We start from the raw sequence: 15,603 nt of genomic DNA, 5'->3' as shown, positions 1-15,603 counted from the left end.
AAGGAGCAGCCCAGAAGGGCTGCTTTCAGGCTGCTCCTTCCTCCTCCTCCACTGACAACAGCCTCTGTCACTCGCAAGGGAAGGCACAGGAGCCGCGCTTGGTAGAGCAGTGGCGGCGGCAGCAAACAGTAAGTGGGACCCTCACTCGAGTGTAAGCTGAGGGGGGCTTTTTCAGCATTAAAAATGTGCTGAAAAAGTTGACTTAAACACGAGTATATATGGTAATTTTCAGATCACTTTTAAAGATTTTACAGCAAAACTGTTTTACACACCAAATCCAAATTTGAAAGCTAAATGAATTCAAATCATAACAAGAGCCTCTCAGATACACATTTTGATGTGAATGAAATGCAGAGATGATGAAATATTTAAAATGAAATGAAATAGAAATCTATTCAAGAAAAGCTATGAACATACGTATTTTCCAAAAGAGTGTAGTTTTCAGGTTTATTTAAATTTAAGAGAGTTGTTATAACATGATCTACCAACGGTATCTTGCATGTTGGAAAAATACATAGACAGAAGGTAAATGTTGATCTTGCTCCAAAAGCAAAGGGAACTTTATTCAGTTGATATGTGGAAAAAAGAGATGATTTTGGAAAATCTTTATAGATATTGTTTAATATTTGAAACCGTTTAATATTTAAAACTAAACTAATCAGTCAACTGATTGTCATCTAGAGCAACTTCCTTTGGTGCTGAAAGCATGTCTTCAATCGGGATTGGTGCAGGAAGTGTATCTTTGAAGAGGCTAAATCTCTTTAACTGATGTGCAGTTGATTGATTGTTGGAGGGGAGCTCCTTTGAAGCATCTGCAGTGGGGAAAATATTCCTTTAAAAAAATGGAAACAAATCTTTCCAAAGGAAGCTTGGAAGTCTGGTAAATTTTATGAGCCACTTTGCTGAATATACTAAATATATTAAAAATACTTTTAAGAAGACTAAGATAATATCAAAACACAGAGTATACTGTAAACAATTGTTTTATTTATTTCCCCCAACAATTATGACATTTAAGTTTAAAAAGCAGATTCACTTTACAGGTAGGAAAAAATGTAAAATGCAGTGGCCACAAGCAAAAGCAGCGTTGAGTTGGATGAGAGCCCTACATAAAAATATTATTTAATTGAAATCAGAATTAATTTAAAATTGCCCAAACTTCCACTGCAAAAGGAACTTAATTCACCTGGAAATTATAGGAACTACTTTCAGCTGTAAATATTAGATTTTTGAATTCAGTGAATTAGTTAATCTAAATTAGTTCATCGCAAGCCCTGCTCATATCTGAGAACTGAAAAGCCAGTTAATGTATGTGGTGCTTAACAAACAGTATACTTTATTGGCAAGTGCTGAAGTTATGCAGTAACCATTTCAGTATAGTTAATGCAGGAACTACACATGAATGAAATATAGGGTCATTTCAAGAAAATATCTTGTTCTGTCTGCTGACTTCCAGCTTCTGAACACAATGACTTGGATCCGAAGATCCACACAATTAGTTCGGCATGTCTCAGCAAACTTGGGGGTTATTTTTCCTCAAAGATCAGTCACCCTTTTCACAGCACTGGGTAAATTACATGAAGCTGAAGGGACTCTCGAAAGCTGTTTGATATGGCTGAGGAGTCTGCTACTAAAAAAGAGAGAGGTCAAATATAATTCTGGATGTGCCCAAGCTGTTTAACCTGCTTAAAGTAGTTATTTGGATAGAATAGTAGAATTGTAGAGTTGGAAGGGATCCCAAGGGTCATCTAGTCCAACCCCCTGCAATGCAGGAATCTCTACCAAAGCATCCATGCTAGATGGCCATCCAACCTCTGCTTAAAAAACTCCAAGGAAGAAGAGTCCACCACCTCCCAAGGGAGACTGTTCCACTGTCAAACAGCTCTTAATGTCAGAAAGTTTCCTTATGTTTACCTGGAATCTCCTTTCCTGCAACTTGAAGCCTTTGGTTTGAGCCCTACCTTCCAGAAAGGGGGAAAGCAAGCTTGCTCCATTGTCCATGTGACAGCCCTTCCGATATTTGAAGATGGCTTTGAAGATATTTGAAGATGGACTCAACTTATGTTCTCACATTTTGGTTTACTATACACTTAGTACCAAATTAGCCTATTAGTGCTATAGTTGAATGGTGATAGTACAGAGCATGTCATAATGCAGTGTGTCTCAAAATTTGGTCCCCAGCAGTTGTTGGACTACAACTCTTATCATCCCTAGGGATGATGGAAGTTGTAGTCCAACAACAGCTGGAGTTTGAGAAATAGTGACATAACGTTCCCTTTGTGTTTTTTTCTGAACCAAATTGTCAACGATTCTCAGTAGTTAGCAGTGTAGTAAAAGGACAGGATTAACATGTACGTAAACAGAAAATTTAGCTTACGCTAGGGATGAGGTATGTCATCTTTTTCACTTTGGATGTTTAAGCAAACTGATCTAATTTGCATTTCTCAAACATGGATTGGAATGCAGTTTTCCTTCAGAATTTTGAGGTACAACTACACTCAGCTCAAAAAAGTTCAAAAATGCATAAAGCAACTATTTTGGAGTAAGATATGTCTAGAAATTGATATATTTTGATGGTAGATATTTAAATATGAATGTTCATGTGGACTTCAAAATATCATTGCAGCTAAATGCAGAAAAGGTACTGAACAGATTTACGATTGAGCATATGCAAAATTGACAGAGACTGGAAATAGGCTGATCCAGTCATCCATATTTGCCCCTTGAGCTAGAGGAGGTGAACAGAATTGGCAGTTATAGAATATGTTGGATGAGGGAAACAGATACTAGAAGTAAGATTGTCTGTTAGGTTAAGAGTAGAAAATACAGTCGTACCTTGGTTTTCAAACAGCTTAGTTCTCGAATGTTTTGGCTCCCGCCAAATGCTGCAAACCTGGAAGTGACTGTTCCAGTTTGTGAACTATTTTTGAAAGCTGAACATCTGATGGGGCTTCCACGGCTTCTGATTGGCTGCAGGATCTTCCTGCAGCCAATCAGAAGCCGTGCTTTGGTTTTCGAATGTTTTGGAAGTCGTACGGATTCCGTTCAACTTTCGAGGTACGACTGTACATTCATCTGATTATTCTGTGTTCAAGTGGAAATTTTGGTTGGCTAGTAAAACTTGAATCATTTAGCTACTGAATGTGATATGGAACAGGAATAATTTCAGCAATGAGATACTATCAAAAGTAACTGACTGAAATATAAACCTACCCAAATTTTGGTATACCTTTTTGTATGCTAAAAGACTGATACCCTGCTTCTTGTTTTAGGTACAGTTAACATCTATTCCAATGAATTACTGACACATTTAGAGATCAGTCATGTTATGAACATTTTAGTTGGGCCTTCTAGCATTCATTGATACTTTCTTATGAAAAATCCCTAAAAGCTATTTAGCCACAATAATATGTAAATTAATGTTGGCATTTAAAAAAATAATTTTGGAGTGAATGAGCCTGATAAGATTTTTTTTGTAACAACTACTGAAATGTCATCTATTTGCATCTATTTAACTATTGGCTTTCCCCTTAGAGGCCTTCTAAATGAATGGTTTAACTTAGTGTGTCTATCTGACATGTACGGCTGTTTGATGTCAGATTGTTAAGGCTGATGATGAAACATTTTCAGACTTAATTTGCAGAAGGTGAATTCCACTTTGTGAGGTGGTTTGAACTGAATGTTGGATACAGAATGTGACTACCACTTGGTGGCAGTGCCTTGCTTCAAGACACAAGTCTTCATTAACATTTTAATTCTGGAACTGAGTAGTGATTTGTGCAAGGGGGAGTTAGATGGAGGTTAAAATAAAACCAGTATATATGTTAAAAGTGCAGAATTCTGTGAATTCAGAGATGGCCTTGAACATGTAGCATCATGGCCCCACACATACACAAACCCCAGTTCTAGCTATAATGGAATTTGTGGCTTATCTGACTTGGTAGTCCACCTCGTATGCTTCCCAGGTGTGGTATCTGACTAAATAGAACTATCTGAAGAAACAGCACCCCGCCCCCCTGCTGCCCAGAACTGTCATGATAAGGAACTGGTTCATGTTCCACAAAGACTTAATAATCAGCCTGGTCATTTCTGCTAGTGCTTTACTATCATTAGATGGACAAGTTTTTGTAAATTGCTTAGAGGTGTGTTTTTTAAAGAAATATAACAAGTAGTATATAACTTTTTAAAAATAAATGAATTAAATAAAATTGGGAAGCATGTAGTCTCTTGTCTGGGTATGTCTGGCAAATGAGGCGTAAAAGTAACCTACCAGAACATTCATACCTCTTTTTCGGATTTTCCATTTCTGATTAAACGTTTAGAGAGAAATCGTTATTTGCATATGCAGGAAGTTTGGGTTGTTTGCATCTGCAGGAAGGGCTGCTTTCCTAGTGGTAACAGGCAAAATCACATCTGCAATAAGTTTTCAGTACCCCTCCCTCCTTTGGAAGCCAGTTTGTGATCAGTATTGTAGTACAGCACTAACTAAAAGCAGTTCTCATGTTCTTTTTCCCTATTCTTTGCAGTGGCTGTTTCACAAGAAACATTTAATTTGGACATGGCGGTAGTAGAACTGATAAGTCCATAAAAGTTATAAGCATTCCCTACCACCACCAAAATAACCCCCACCTACTTGTCTGTTGAGGGATCACAAAGATACTTCACATTTTCCCCTTGCCTGTTGCTGATTAGCACCAACATTTAGCATCTTTGGGCAGCTGTCAGGGTTGCAGCATGCCGGCAGGGTTTTATAATTCTGCATGCTCTGCCCTCTGACTGAGAAGAACTTGGTGGCTGGGTCAAGCTACTAGTAAAATTTCTCACAGCACCTCTGTGTAGCATCAGTCTGGGACTATGTGGAAATCTAAAATGGCAGCCTAGCCAATCAACTCTGCTACTGCCTGTCACTCCTGCTGGTTAGGGTTTGCCATATGTCCTCTTTTTCAAGGGTAGAAGCGTCATAGTGGTCCACAGTTAAAAGTAGAAGTCCCCAAATGTGTCCTCTTTTTTGCACTTCAAAATATGCCAACTCTAAGTTTGGATCCACTGACAGGAGAAAGAGGTTGAAAAACTGGGCGTCTTCTAGAATAAGTAGCACTTCATCAATAATTACAGTTTGTCACTATCCAGACATTTTAGTATGGAGAGAACAAATGTTTTTAGATTTTTGGATATGCCCAATAAAAACAGAATGTATACGTACATTTGCTATGTATACGCACCCAAGAATGAGTCTGAAGCTCAGTTGAGTTTACTTCCAAAAACAAGGTTGAATTTTAAGTCTATCAATAGATAAAAATGGGATTTCATTTTAGTAGTCTGTTTTTTGTGTGCCATTTTTAAAACTAGAGCTCTGCACTGAATCAGGATTTTTGTGTGTGGAGCAGTGTTTTCTATGTAGACTCAGAGGTTGGCTTTGTTTACAGAAATTCACTATCGTGAATTTCAGTTTTCATGTGAAACAAGTATCTGGCAAAGATAAGGTTAAAATGTAAGGATATTTTTTGATAGAAAAAATAATTAATTTGAATCTCAGCAGTGCCATTCATATGTTTCTTCATAATTTTTTATCCGTAAATATTTGAGTATACAATTTCAAGGGGGTATCAGTGCTAGTAGTCTGTTGCAGCAAAAGCAACAAAGAGATGTGTGCTACCTCTAAAGGCTAACACATTTTATTATGACAAGCTTTTGTGTACTAGAATATCAGTCACAATATGATTAAGTGGACTCCAGTCCACAGAAACTTTTTTCAGAATTAATTTTGTCTTGAATATAGAGGGCTTTTTTCTCTTGACCCACTAGTAAACAGTAATATATACATTCCTGGACTGAAATAATTTAAGCAAAGACTTCTGGAAGATAGATGTCAGGATGCAGATTTGAACAGCAGAGGCCATCAACATGTGCAATTGCTTGGTTTGTCTATGTATTCTTCCTCTCCCCCTTTACTAATCTACTTGCTGTATTTATAGGCTTCTCTATTACAAAGTTCTCAGGGGATCTTACAGTAAAAATCAAATTAAATTACAATCGAACAGCAATAAAAAAAATGGCAAAAGGATAAACACAGCACAAAATTATTCAGAGAGCATAAACGGCTTAAAACTAGCGGATTAATAAAGCCAGAGAAAATAAAAAAGACCTTTTTCTGCTGCTGAAATGATACCCAGGAAGTAGCATCTGACAGACGTATCATGGGAGAACATTCTATCATGAGCCACCACTGAAAAGGCCTCTGTCTTATACAGTGTTGGAACTGGAATAGAAAAGCTAGGAGCCAAATGGTTCTTGTGACCTGGATTGTGGTGCCAAAACAGAATGTGTAGTCACCATTTGTGGGAGTGGGGGGTTGGCAGTGCTCTTTATTTATTATTTTGATAAGCATGAACTAATACGCAATTCACATAAGTGACACATTGTTAATATCACATTTTTAACGGAAATTGTTTACACATGCTTAAATTGGTGTTTACAATAAAAATATTGGTACCATACTTCAGTTTTCAAAACACTCTACTCTTTATTGTTAAACTCCTTAACATATTGTCTACCCTTATCATATACTTTGAGGCTTCAAAGCACATACATTTAATTGTTGAGTGTCAGCCAGGCATAAAAAAATGGCATCCATACTTTTGGAGATACTCGCAAATGGAGAACCTTTAGGCACAAAATGTGCCTGGCGCCCTGCTAATTTCGAACCATGCTCTTATAATCTTTTGCCACATCTTAGTTGGTGGAGGCATTCAGGGAAAAGCCTCCAGAGAAGATTGCATGGTCTGGATAGGGACCATGGTGAAAAGCCTGAAGATCCTTGCTCAATTGCACTTTTACTGAACTGAAAAATAGCTTGCTTCTGGGGATGCCTTGCTACACAAATAGTTTTAGGTTGCTTTTGGTAGCTCACCAGGTAGTAAACAGTTTATATTGTTATATCAAAACTGTTGTTTTTATGCCTCTTAGAAGTCAGACTAAAGCTTACAATGTATAAAGTGTTGGGTTTTTTTTTTAAAAAAACCTTTTACAAGAATGAAACCTCATTCAACTTCTTATTTATTCTATAACCATTGTGAAATGTGGAAGGAGGGAAGTTACCTTGCAGAAGCATAAATCTCTGCACTGACAGGAATCTTTCTTAGCGTTGCAAACCTAAAACTTCTATTTTCAATCAGCTTTCTTTTTTAGCAGATCAGATTACTTACACATTTGGCTGGTCTAATAAAGGTATTGCCCTACTGGAGTTTTTGGAACATTACTACATTTGAGGTGTTTTTATCACTGATCATGTTTGTTTTTTCTTTCATTCTTTGTGAACTAGTACTATATAGGCACTATATAAGTACAGTGGTACCTCGCAAGACGAAAAACACGCAAGACGAAAGAGTTTTCCGTTTTTTTAGTTGTTCCGCAAGATGAATTTCCCTATGGGCTTGCTTCGCAAGACGAAACGTCTTGCGAGTTCTTGCGAGTTTGTTTCCTTTTTCTTAAAGCCGCTAAGCCGCTAATAGCCGTGCTTCGCAAGACGAAAAAACTGTAAGACGAAGAGACTCGCGGAACGGATTAATTTTGTCTTGCGAGGCACCACTGTATCTCTTGTTTTGATCTTAACAGCGGCTGATACTGAAAATGCCGCTTCCGTTTTGGATGTTTTAAAATTAACATAAAGAATGGATGTTACAGAAACATCTAGGGATGTGGCCTTAAATTATTGAAATTTATACTAAACGGATCTCTCAGCAATAGTAAGTGCAACAAAAATTGAGTATGTAATAAGCAAAAACTTGTTAGCAGCTTTAATGAGTGTTGAATCGCAGCTAGAGGAAACTGCTGGTTATTTGCCACTGAAAAGATATTCATTTTAAATATAGTCATGTGACAAAGGTGCATACTAAGTAAGTTCTTAGTTCAGAAAACAATTTTTTTAGTTCTTGACATTTCACTACTCTAAATGGAAAACTCTATAGTGTTAATTTAGCTTGAGGCACTTTTACCTTTTACAAATAGGTTGGTTTTGTTAATGGAACATACATAATGCATGCTACTTAAGTTCAAAGAGAAGAACCCATCTTTTTATAGTTAAACTTTAAAGGCTCTGGTAATGTTGAGTTTTAAAGTACTTGTACCTGTTGTTAAGAAGTGCTTAACTTTGTTTTATTCTTAATGCTACAACATCAAATGAAGTTTTCTGGGTAACATCTCTGGCAATTAGAAGTATGTAGTCTCATTTTTGGAGGTCATGGAAATACTTCATGTATGCTCAAAGGAGAAAAATTAATTTGACAAATGCTCTAGGGATTCTTAAGTGAACTATATATATTTCTCATGCCAAACTACTTCCGAAAACGAATACTACTTTATGTTCAAAATCTTTCTTGCATATTAATCACTGACTTGGAACTCTGCCCTCCTTATGTTAGCTGCTCCTGATTCAAGTTTGCAGTAGAAACTGGCATGTTTTCATAGATTTGAGACCTTTTGACTTGTAGTTGCATGAACACCATAACACCATGGGAAGTATTCTCATATAAACAAGACATTACAACTTTTTAATCCTTTGTGCCCCGATAACTTGAAATTGAACTTTTAATCCAATTGCACCAAATCACTAACCGTTTTAAACCTAGTGGCCTTAGTCCATTATCGATAATGTGCTTGAGTGCTGTGAGCCATCACATATTTAGTGGGGTAGGAGAGCTGAAAATATTGTCAATGTATTTCACATCTGGCAACCAATGCGTCCCTTTGATTTCAGATAAGTACATGGGTAGCTGAGTCTGAAAAGCCTGGGACACAATTTTTGCGGCCTTCTAGCTTTTATGGTTGGTTCATTTACCAGAAGTAATGTATTTAGCGTTAACTCTGGAAGTGTATACTCGATTTTGACCAAATGAAGCCTTGTTTGCCCATGTACTTTCTGAAACTAAAGGGGTGCATTGGTTACTAGATGTGATTTTTTTTCTAGCTCTCCTACCCCCACTAATTGAACCTTTTCTAGAAGCAGCCTTTGAGGATTCTTCTATTGACACTCTCTTTCTTCTGACTACACTCTGCATAGTTAGTCACCAAAGCTACTATCAACCTCAAATCCCCCCACCCACCCAAGCATAATTTAGAGCTCAAATTTCTTAAAGATTATTGTGCTTTTGTTAGTGAATTACCTGCTTGAGTAGTGATTTACCTGTAACAACAACAGCTGCAACATTTTTTGCATACCAACTGTATTAAGCAGCATATGCGCAATCACCATATGCATGAGTTGGTCAGACAAAACAGTTACATGAAATGCATTGTTACTGTGATTCTCGTGTCATTGACAGAGATGACACCTGCCCCTTTTCTTGATGGCAGGCCCTATCATTTCTGAGGTGTCTTCTCTCAACTTGTCCAAGACCAGTTGGCTGTGTTTCTAGAGTCCAGTTAGGATTTGATGAACTCAAGTCCCAGGTCTGCGAGGAAAGAGAGAGGTATTTGAGGATGTCCGCTCCATTGTGGTTTCAGTTTCCAAGCAGTTTCAAACAGTGTAGGCATTTGATCAGGCAGTGTCTAATATATTGGAGAAACGAACTTAGGTTGCTGTTTGATTATATATTTGGAAGCGTATCATTACAGGTATTCACCCCACCTTTAGTTTCAGTATAATAAAGGATGATCTCAGGCTTAGGTTTGTGGTCTGAGATTGCTCCTTTTCATTTATTTTGTATAAATATATATCCCAACCTTCTGATATCTGTGCACCACTTAAAGTGGTGAACAACAATTAAAATCAGCCATAAAATACAGTTTTGAAGAAAGTATCTGATTTTACAAAACTGCTTAACCAAGTCATGCTGTTGATCTGTTTAGGTTGGTATTGTCTACACAGATTCATAGTAGCTGTCCAGGGTTTCAGACAGGTATTTCCCCAGTCCTACTTGAAAATGCTGTGGTCTCAACCTGGGACCTTCTACATACAAAGCATTTAACTCACCATTGAGTAATGGCGTGCTGTTGAGACTTCAGGATTTGCAAGGAATGTCTTAGGCCTTCCTTCCTTCCTTCCTTCCTTCCTTCCTTCCTTCCTTCCTTCCTTCCTTCCTTCCTTCCTTCCTTTTTGATGTGCCAACCATAGTCTGGTTTCCTCTTAGCTAATCCCATGGACAATTAAAATGTTAGCAATTGTTACTTTCCATCCAGAACCCTGTAAATTTGGTGTTGGTATCTCAACAATTATCCTGAGTTTTTCAACCACTGTCCATTCTTAAGTTTTCTTATTTACTTACTAAAAACATTTAGGCCAATCTGAGGGTGGGGCACCTAATAATTAAACAATTTGAGAAGGGATAACCCCTCTCCCACAAATACACATCAGTAATTTTAAAACAGCAGAGTGGTTGTACTACATTGTTCAGCATCACAAGCAACAAGTCACAGTGACCTAAGAGACCAACCAGGTGTTGATGTGGTGCTGAAAAGAAAAGAAAATTAGCGACAGACATGCCTCGGGTTTAGAGCTGTTGGGCTGCTTGATTATAAAGATGACAGATGCAACTCTCAACTGCATATTTTGGAAAACTTACTGTAAACAGAGGGAAGGGGTCATCTAAAGGTTCTTGATTGAGAGCTGCCATTAAGCCTGGCCACCTGCTGAGGTGAGGACACAGGCATTTGCAGATGCAGTTAGGGTGAAAATGACCCCCAAAGCAAATCAGTAAGTATTGCTGAACAGACACTCAGCAAATCACAAAGAAGAATTGGGGAGGGGGTGGGTGCACATAAAAGTTAGCTTTTATGTGATGGGAAAAACAATGAATTGAATGTTTGTAAAGGGGTGCTGTAAACCTGTTGGTTCAACTGATTCCTGACGCCATATGTAGTGAGTGATCTAAAGCAAGGATGTCCAACAGGTTGATCGTGGTCGATCGCTGGGTCCCTTTCCCTAGTGTTGGTAAACTAGAATCTGGGCCCGCTCCCTTGCCCCGCCCTCCATTGTTGCATCATCTGCCAAATGGAAGACGGAGTTTACTCAGAGAGGCTGTTTGTCTCCTCAGCGATCTGTTGGTGAGTGTCTGATCCCCTTTCTCCCTAAAAATGGCCAACAGCTTAGCCTTGAACTCACAAAAAATCACTCCTCCCTAAAAAAAGCTCAACAACTTTGCCCTGAACCACCTGAAAACGGGGGTAGTTCACCGCCAGTTTTTAATTCTGTGAGTAGATCGCAGTCTCTTGGGACTGATCTAAAGGAAAGTGAGTAATTCGTCTATTATATTATGAAAATACAGGTTTTTTTCACTCTGTGCACTTTCATCACAAATCAACATCATTGGCCATGCTCTGAAATTGGTTTTCTTAAACCAATCATATTTAATAAAATCAAGGGCATTTTGTCCATGTTTGGACAACCTACAGTTAATTCAAGATGGAAGTGAAAGCTTTCAAGTTCTTCCTTGTAGCTGTTTGTGAGCCCAAGTTTGGTTCTCATAACACTAAGGCACAGATTACTGTTGTGTCTGAATAGGACTGATAGTATCATACCTTCTGCCCATTCAGGAGCTACTTCATCCTTTATATTAGAGCATTGTTTGAGAAAAGTAAAACTAAACCACTGAAGCTCGTTCTTGTGATAGCAAATCATGGGTTAGTGTTGAATTTGAATTGGGCCCATGGTAGCATTAGCATAACATTAAAATTTGGGTACTGCTGGGTGGTTCCCTGTGGTCTATTTATATTTTGACCTTTTTAAATGTAGGCATGGATTCAAAGGGGTCCTTACAGAGGCAGCAGGTGTGTTATGTTCATGGAGGGGCTTTTGTACTCCTCATGTTAGAGCATTGTATGAGGACAACAATGGAAGCATGAGGACAATAACAGAACCTGCCTGTTATAGCACTGTATCAACTTTTTTGCTAGCACTTGCACAAGCATTTACATAGCTGCGCTAGTGGCTATTTTCATTCTGCTCATGGTTCTTTGGATCCAACCCATGGTGCTTTCTAATTGAATATGACAAACCTTTAACTGTAACTGCTAGTGGGCAACTAGCATAACATTTAATTTGGTTATGTGGCTAAATGAGCTAGCATTTGAATGAGGACACTGTTATCGTTTGTGTAACCATATTACATGGAAAAGGTTGCCATTATGAAATAGGTATTCAGTGAATATTAACCTACTTGTAATAAATACAATTAATAATGTACATAAAAGAATAAAATTAAGTGCATTTTGTTACAAAGAATTCTTAATGAACAGAAAGTGGGCAGCATAGATATGACAGGAAGGTTGAATCTAATCTGAATTACGAAGTGACCTAGGAAGTTTGCTCAGAGGGGATTACAGAATAATTATGTTAATATGCAATTATCACCTCATTTCTTCTGTAGTAACCTCAAGATGTAGTGTAGTAAGGGTGTTATAGCAAGTGCTGATAGTTTGCAAAAATACTGATGTTTGAGATTTCCGAGACAATGAGACTAGCCTGAGGCGGTTAAGTGATGATCTGTCATCTTGAAGACAGATCTGACCTTTGTGCTTCATTTCTTAAAGCTTACATTATATGGCTACAGGCAGCTATAGCTGCAGAACTCATTAAGCCCCCCCCCCCCCTAAAATTGAAATGTTTATGCAAAAAACGAGGATATTTTAGAGAAGTTTGTTTTTAGGTTTTGAAAAGGAGAAAATAGAGAAATGGTTATTCAAGCATTGCAACACTGAGTAGTGTTACATTTATAGAAATCTGAAGTAAATCTAGGTTTGTAGTTGGAGCTACCTTCTCTTTAGGATTTTGAATAGAAAGCTAGCACACATTCAGCACATCTCAGGTGTTACAGTTACTCTTTAATGTGTCGTCCTATCGATGTTCAAAGTGCAAGAGAACCCCAGTTGATGGAAGGCTCTCAAATCCAATAGAAGCTTCCATGAGTGGAACTTGGATTTTTGCTGCTCCCCCCTTTCCTTTGCAGCCCCCCCATATGCTCCAGATCAGGGGTCAGCAAACTTTTTCAGCAGGGGGCCGGTCCACTGTCTCTCAGACCTTGTGGGGGGCTGGACTATATTTTGAAGGGGGGAAAAGAACGAATTCCTATGCCCCACAAATAACCCAGAGATGCATTTTAAATAAAAGCACACATTCTACTCATGTAAAAATACGCTGATTCCCGGACCGTCTGCGGGCCAGATTTAGAAGGTGATTGGGCCGGATCCGGCCCCCGGGCCTTAGTTTGCCTACCCCTGCTCCAGATCATTGAGGGGACCCTTTGAACGGCATGGGAGGTGATGGAAGAGGCCGCAGGAGGAAAGGGGGAATGGGCGAGCCTTCCTGCTAGATTGGAGAACCTTTTGCCAATGAAGGTGGACACAACTGAAGAGTGTAGGCTGAAAGCATGCTTTACTCAAATAAATCTTTACTAGATGTATTTCCCTCCAGGCTGAAAATAATACTGAAATGTGTTGACATGACAATTCGAGGCATTTGCTGATGACCTGAATGGGTTGGGTATTATCCCTCATCACTTGACAGAGGCAGAAGAGCAATGAACTCTGGGAGGCAGGCCCTCCAATTCCTCTCTCTTGCCTGATTGATCAGATCCGTTTCCCCCATTTCTGGCTGACCTTTCTTTAAGCTTAGGTTCTTCTACTTTCAAATATTTTTTTTTACTGATTGCTTCTGGTGCTTTCCGGTTCCCTCTTATTCCCCTTTCACTTTCCTACTGTATTTTATATCTGACTTTACTTGTGTTTTCCTTTCCTCCGCTGAGATAAACAAAAAACATTTTAATGTGGTGCTTTGTCATATAAGATTTTAGCCAAAGTGTATTATAAATACTTTACTTGTGTTTTCCTTTCCTCCGCTGAGATAAACAAAAAACATTTTAATGTGGTGCTTTGTCATATAAGATTTTAGCCAAAGTGTATTATAAATTTCTAATGGATTCAGTTGTTTTTTAAGATAAAATGCTTGCAAAGGAAAGATAAGCATCTGTCAGTTCTACTATTTTGAAAAACAAGCAAGTTGTACCTTTATAAAAGGAGTTTGGTGGATTGTTTTTTTAATGCAATCTTACCAACATGAAGCCACATTTCACACAGCAGGACTTACTTCGATACATAGGGTTCAATAGCATACTACCTCGTTCCTGGCTTTCATGAAATGTCTGCATAACTTCACTTCTTTATTTCTTCTATGTAGTAACAGAATCTTGTTTCGGCTGGCATCTCATTATTTCTTATTTTCTCAAACAGAGTTTTTCCACACAAATAATCTTTATTAATCTTAATTTAATATTCATATTGAACAACAGCTTTCAATAATACAGAGTGCACATTTAAAAGTGAATCCATCAATCTGTATTACATTATTCTCTTGCTCTACAAATTGTCAGAAAATAATACTGTTTAGTATTGGGGGGTGGGGTTTAGAGTTAAAATTAAACTAAAGGCACCCTGGGCCAAGAAGCCAAATTCATAATTTGTGTGGATTTAAAAGGATAGTTTGTGACTTTTACAATCACAATTTTAATTTTGTACCAAAGTCCGTACTGCAGACTGTTTGACATCAGAAGTGCCCTGAAAAAGTCATAAACAGCATGAAGTCCATCATGTCAATTCCACAATTTTTGCTTGCCCTCTCAACCATTTAGGTTGAGTGACTATGAACCGAACTATTATGACCTATATGGACTGCAGATTGGATGTGCAGTAAACCTGCAACTTAAATGGGGGTTACGTTCTGGGGATCCCGTCTAAAGTCAAAATCCCATATTGTCAAAACACATTGGGTTCAATAGTGGCTGGGATTGTCAAAATGTTTTAGCCAGGACACCCACCTCATTCCGCCCCCTTTTATTTTTATAGAATTTTTTTTTGCCAAGCACGTAAAGCTGAATGCGCACAAGTTAAATGCATGTCAGTCGTGGGCTTACTGTACTGCATCTGATCCAGCACTGACTTGGTTTTGGCACATAGGGAAACATCTCTCTGTTAAAAAGAACTTGTGGCTTCTTTTGTCAGATAAAATCTGTTTTGATATTAAAATCTTTCTGTGCCTACAAGTTGGTTTAAATTAAAAATCTGAGTCAGTTGAAAAGGCCTCATTGCTTGTGAACAAAATTCTATGTGGTTTAGACAAAAGGGTTATGTTTAGTTATTAACCTCAGACAATATAATAGTCATACTTTTTGTATGTATAAGGAGAAACAACATTTCATGCAGACTTGCTTCAGGTTCTCTTGAAACCTTTCTGATAATGATAATTGCAGTCTCCAAGCAAATATGATATTCTTAGTTTACCACCCTGCTGTTCAGGGGGTACCAACAAAGTTGCTTTAAATGGGAAGCGTCTGTTCTTTCTCTGAACCCCTAACACCAGAACAGATGGATAGAACATGAAACGTGAAAGGTTTTACCTCAGAGGTGGCAACAGTGAAGCCACTCATTAACACTGAATTTACCACTTCGTTAGCAACGTTGCTTCCTGTTGAGAAAAGCTAATATAGACTCTCAAATTGACTGAGCATACATTTGTCTACTTCTGTGAGTGTAATAAGTTGGAGAAAATACAAATCTTTCTACTGCATAAACATCACCAAACATCTAAAACTTAATTCCTGTACTTAAGTTTTCAAG

General features: G+C 38.1%; 1 protein-coding gene and 1 long non-coding RNA gene across 18 annotated transcripts in view; one reads left to right on the top strand and one right to left on the bottom strand.

Annotated features, from left to right (window-relative positions):
* ZNF644 (zinc finger protein 644) overlaps window positions 1–15,603 on the top strand; it is a 96,412-nt gene that overhangs the window by 20,573 nt on the left and 60,236 nt on the right. Inside the window, exon 1 of one of the 17 annotated variants that reach the window (XM_083510930.1) lies at window positions 10,564–10,690. The exons of the other annotated variants lie outside the window; for them this stretch is intronic. The gene's annotated coding sequence lies outside the window, so the exon portion shown is untranslated. Of the gene's footprint in view, window positions 1–10,563; window positions 10,691–15,603 lie in introns of those variants that run through there. 17 annotated transcript variants of the gene reach the window in all.
* On the bottom strand, window positions 641–10,894 carry LOC310710399. Its single transcript, XR_014528037.1, has 3 exons — window positions 10,822–10,894; window positions 9,182–9,449; window positions 641–812 (listed from the first exon to the last, which is right to left on the bottom strand). It is a non-coding gene; the product is annotated as an uncharacterized lncRNA (long non-coding RNA).

Source organism: Podarcis liolepis (assembly GCF_965112155.1).
Source record: "Podarcis liolepis genome assembly, chromosome: 6".
Taxonomy (NCBI): Eukaryota; Metazoa; Chordata; class Lepidosauria; order Squamata; family Lacertidae; genus Podarcis; species Podarcis liolepis.
The sequence above is the reverse complement of the archived record's forward strand: the minus strand, read 5'-3'. Positions and strand labels throughout refer to the sequence as shown.